Source organism: Ursus maritimus, unplaced genomic scaffold (assembly GCF_017311325.1).
Source record: "Ursus maritimus isolate PB19 unplaced genomic scaffold, ASM1731132v1 scaffold_7, whole genome shotgun sequence".
NCBI lineage: Eukaryota > Metazoa > Chordata > Mammalia > Carnivora > Ursidae > Ursus > Ursus maritimus.
Window position 1 is genome coordinate 81,746,218 of NW_024426885.1, and position 6,000 is coordinate 81,752,217.

Genomic DNA, 6,000 nt, shown 5'->3' on the forward strand with positions numbered 1-6,000 from the left:
GGGTAATCAGAAGGGGGAATGAAACATGAGAGACTATGGACTATGAGAAACAAACTGAGGGCCTCAGAGGGGAGGGGGGTGGGGGATAGACCGGTGATGGGTAGTAAGGAGGGCACGTATTGCATGGTGCACTGGGTGTTACACACAACTAATGAATCTTCGAGCCTTATGCTGGAAACCGGGGATGTACTGTATGGTGACTAACATAATATAATAAAAAATCATTAAAAAAAAAAAAGAAATAAAAATGTTTTCAACAAAAGAAAACAAGAATAAATTGTTGTTAGCAAGTCTGCCCCTTTTTAAAGATACAATTGACATATGACATTATATTGAACTCAGGTGTACAACTTAATGATTCAATATTTGTATATATTGCAAAATGATCATAAGTCTAGTTAACATCATCACCATACATTGCTATAATTTTTTTCTAGTGACGAGAACTTTTAAGATCTACTTTCTTAGCAACTTTCAAATACATAATACAGTACTATTAACTATATTCACCATGTCGTACATTACAGCCCCACGACTTACTTATTCTATTAGTTGGAAATTTGTACATTTTAACCCTCTTTACCCACTTCACCCACACCTCCCTGCCCGGTCTTCAGCAACCACCAATTTGTTCTCTATCCATGAGTTTGGTTTTATTTGTTTTAAATTCCATATAAAACTGATATTATATGGTACTTGTCATTCTCTAACTTATTTTATGTCAACTTATTTCATGCTTCACTTAGCATAGTGCCGTCTATGTTCATCCATGTTCCCTCAAATGACAAGATTTCATTCTTCTTTATGGGTGAATAATATTTCATCATTTATATATGCCACTTCTTCTTTATCCATTCATCTACTGATGGACACTTACATTAATTCTCTATCTTGTCTATTGAAAATAATGCCGCAATGAACATAGGAATGCATATGTCTTTTTGAATTAATGTTTTCATTTTCTTCGGATAAATACCCAGAAGTGGAATTGGTATGACCATATGGTAGTTATTTTTTTTTTTTTTGAGGACTCTCCATAAAGTTTTCTTTAGTGACTGTACCAACTTACATTCCCACCAACAGTGCACAAGTGTTCCCTTCTTTCTACATCCTTGACAACACTTATTGTTTCTTGTCTTTTATTTATAATAGCCATTCTCATAGATGTGAGGTGATATTGTGGTTTTGATTTACATATTCTTGATTATTAGTGATGTTGAGCACCATTTCATGTACCTATTGACCATCTGTATGTATTTTTTGGGAGAATGTCTATTTGGATACCCTGCCCATTTTTTAATTAGACTGTTTGGGTTTTTTGCAATTGAACTGTATAAGTTCTTTATGTATTTCAGATATTAACTTCTTATCAGATATACAATTTGCAAATTTCTTCTATTTTGTATATTGCCTTTTTATTTTGTTGATGGTTTCCTTTAATGTGAAAAAGCTTATTAAATGTAGTGTCACTTTCTAGTTTTTGCTTCTATTGCCTTTGTTTTTGGTCTCAAATTCAAAAAATCATTGCCAAAACTAATGTCAAAGAGCTTACCTCCTATATTTTTTCTAGCAGTTCTATGGTTTCAGGTCTTACATTCAAGTCTTGATACATTTTGAGTTAATTTTTGTATGCGGTGTAAGATAGTGTTCAGTTTCATTCTTTTACATGTGGCTGTCCAGTTTTCCCAACACCATTTATTGAAGAGACTTTTCCCAGTGTATATTCTTGATATCTTTGTTATAAATCAATTGACCATATATGTGTGGGTTTATTTCTGAACTCTCTATTCTGTTCCATTGATCTATTTGTCTGTTTTTATGCCAATACCATACTATTTTGATTACTATATCTTTGTAATACAGTTTGAAATCAGGTTGTATACTGCCTCCAACCTTGCTCTTCTTTTTCAAGATTGCTTTGGGTATTCAGTCTTTTGTGGTTTCATACAAATTTTAGGGCTGCTTGTTTTATTTCTGTGAAAAGTGATATTGGAATTTTGATAGGGAGCACATTAAATATGTAGATTGTTTTGGATAATATGGAAATGTTAACAATATTCATTCTTCCAATCCAGCATGGAATATATTTCCATTTTTTGCGTGTGTCTTCTTCAATATCTAGCAAGTCTGCCCATAAGTGGCTAAAATAAATTCTCCAGACAAAAAATAAAAGAAGAAATTTAGAAATTCAGAAAAGAAGATAATTAGAATGGTAAATAAAATACAATATTCTAATTCTTGTTAGTATTTTTTTTAAGATTTTATTTATTTATTTGGGGGGGGAATGAGTGAGAGTACACAAGCAGGGGGAGCAGGAGACGGAGAAGCAGTTTCCCCCACTGAGCAGGGAGCCCAATGTGGGGCTCAATTCCAGGATCCTGGGATCATGACCTGAGCCAAAGGCAGATGCTTAATGGACTGAGCCACCCAGGTGCCCTCCTTGTTAGTTTTATTAAAAGAGTTGAAAATTGAAGCAAAAATTATACCACAGGTGTGCTGCTTGATATATAAAGAAAATACTTAAGGGAATTGTATTTTAATTATTTATTTATTTTTGTTTCAAGTTTTTATTTAAATTCTAGTTAGTTAACATACAGTGTAATATTAGATTCAGGAGTAGAATTTAGTGATTCATCACTTACATTTAATAGCACTCAGTGCTCATTGCAATAAATGCCCTTCTTAATCCCCATCACTCATTTACCCCATCACTTGCCCACTCCCCTCCAGCAACGCTCAGTTCGTTCTCTATAAAGTTGGGATGTAAAGGAATCTAAGCGGAAGTTAAGTTTCTATACTTCTTTCACAGTGATAAAAGACCAATACCAGGAGGTTGTTACAAGTTATATTTACATATCATAATATTTACCACAGCTACTAAGAAAAACCATACAAAATTACATATTCAAAGGCACTATAAAAATAAAGATGAAATCCTAAAAAATATTCAAAATCCATAAAAAGTTAATGTTGGGGTTAGGTAGAGCATGAAATCAGCCATAATACCTGGCTTGCTAAAATGTAACACAGAGGCCACTGAGGGCAGGGAAGATTTTGGAGAAGGGTGTAGGCCTTTGGAATGCTGAGGCCTGCCTGACCACTCTGCCCTTGGAATGCCTCAGGGAGTTGCCTTCCACAAACTTTCCTAGCCCAAACAGTCACCCTGCGATCTAAGAGATTGTAGGCATTGTCCCTTAGGCTATGTTTAGCGGAACTTGTGGACCATGAAAATTAGCATATCGTATCTTTCCTGTAAGCATATCCTCCCAGTTTCAGTAAGACCCCTTGTCACACATCCCGTGCTTGAGAAACAGTGATAAGGATTTGTGATTATCTTGAAGGACCAATAAAAGCTGGAGCAAAGAAGAGCAGAGGGTCCTCGCCTCTGAGCATTGACCCGCTTGCCTTCTCCTCTCTTTCACAGTGAAGTTTGGAGTAATCTTTCATCCATCAGTACAGGGACTGCTGGCCATTCCCAGCAAGTTAAGAAAAGATAAACGAAGGAAAGAGAGGAAAAGAAGCAAATAGAAAACAAAAATAAGATGAAAAATTTAAGCCCTAATATATTAACAATTATCTTAAATATAAAACATCTAAATATATCAATTATATGATGAAGATTTGCATGTTGGATAAGAAAGAACAGAACCCAACAATCTGATGGCTATAAAAAACTGATTTCAAATACAGTGATATAAATAGGTTGAAAACAAAAATGTGGAAAAATATATGCCATGCAAGCATCTATTCTTTAAAGAGCAGAAGTGGCTAGATTATTAAACAAGATAAACCTCAAAGCAGAGAAAATTACTAGAGACAGAAAGACATATCACATAATAATGAAAGAACAAATCTACCAGGAAGACATAACAATTATAAGTCTATGTGCACCAAACCATAGACCTTATAATACATTTAAAACTGATAGGACAAAAATAAAAATAGACAAATCCAAAATTAGTGTTGGAATTTCAATAACCTTTTCTCAGACTGCTGAATCTACTAGAAAGAAAATCAGTAAAGATACTGAAGAACTACACACCAAAAAAAAAAAAAGTATCTAATTGGCATACATAAAACATTTAAAAAAGAGGAATGCACATTTGTTTTAAATGCTCATGGAAGTTCATTAAGATGGACCACATCTTGAGGCATAAAACAAACCTCAACAGATTTAAAAGAATCAAAATTATACAAAGTATGTTTCCTGAACATAATGGAATCAGTCAAACTAAAAATCAATAACAGAAAGATCTCCAAATGCTTGGAATTTAGCACAGTAATAAATACCTCTGGATCAAAAAAGAAGTGTCAAAGGAGATTTTAAAAATTCATTTTAATTAAAGAAGCTGAAAATACAATTAATAAAATTTGTGTTTTAGTTTTGTTAGAAGAATTTTTCTGACAATACATGTACACATTAAGAAAGAAATGACTCAAGTCAATAACCTTTGCTTACTCTTCAAAAATCTAGAAATAAATGAGTAAAATAAACCCAAAGCAAGAAGAAGTTAGGAAATAACAGATATAAGAGTAGAAATCAATAAAACTGAAACCAGAAAGTAGCCAAAATTGGTCTTTTGAAAAATCAGTAAAACTGGTTAACATTTGGTAAGACTGATAAAGATTAAAACAAAAAGATAAAACACAAATCACCAATATCAGGAATGAAGCAGTAGATATCAGTGCAGACCCTGCAGCTATTAAAAGAGTAATTAGGGAATACTATAAACAAGTTTACAATCAAATTCAACGACTTGGAGAAATGGAGCAATTCCTTGCAGACTGTAAAATGCCACAACTCCTTAATACCCATCACAGCACAACTCGCTCAATATTAGAGACAGTCTCAATTATTCCTATTATCATAAATATAATTGAAATAGAGATTTAAAAACTCCCAAAAGGCAAATTTTCAGGCCTAGATGGATTCATTGGAGACATATATGAAACATCCAAAGAATGATCACCACTATTAAATAATCTTTTTCAGAAAATAGAAAAAGGAACACTTTCTAATTTTATGTGGCTAGTATTACCCTGATATAAAACAGACAGGCAGTACAAAAAAAAAAAAAAGATATACAAACCAATACCTCTCATAAACTTACAGAGAAAAATTCTTAATAAAATAGTAGGGAATTAAATATCATTGTATAGAAACTATACACACCATCACTAAGTAGAATGTATTCTAAACATGTAAAGTCGCTACAACACTAGAAAATGAATCTATGTAATCCAGCATCTCAACAGGCCAATGTAGAAAAATCGTATGATTATTGATGCAGAAGAAGCATTTGACAAAATCCAATACCCATTCATTATATAAACTCTTAGAAAACTGGAGTAGAAGGGAACCTTGATAACCTAATAAAGGGCACCTACTAAAACCCTATAGCTAACATTATATTTAATGTTGAAAGATGAAATGCTTTCCCTCAAGACTGGGAGCAAAGCCAAGATGTCCACTACCACCAGTTTTATTCAATGTAGTATTGGAAATTCTAGCCATTGCAATAAGGAAAATAAATAAAAGCAATACAGATTAAAAAGAATAAATAAAACTTCCTATTCATAGATAACATGATTGTGGAGAAAATCTCAAGAAATCCACCAATAAAATAAAATAAACGAGCACACAAACCAGCCCCAGCTAGAACTGATAAGTGAGTTCAGTGAGGTCACAGACCATATGATCAACACAAAAAGCAGTCACATTTCCATATATTAATGTACTAGTGGAAAGCAAATTAACAATTCAACTTCCAATAATTCCAAATAAAGTGAAATATTAGGTATAGCCTTATCAAAAGACATGATGGCTCTATATGCCAAAAACTGTAAAATGTTGACAAATGGAACCAATAAAGACTATACAAATGCAGAGCTATACCATGCTCATAAACAGGAAGGCCCAACCTCCACACATCTCCCTAAAGATCACTTCTTTCAAAATTGATATATAGGCTTAATAAATGTTTTGTCAAAATCCCAGCA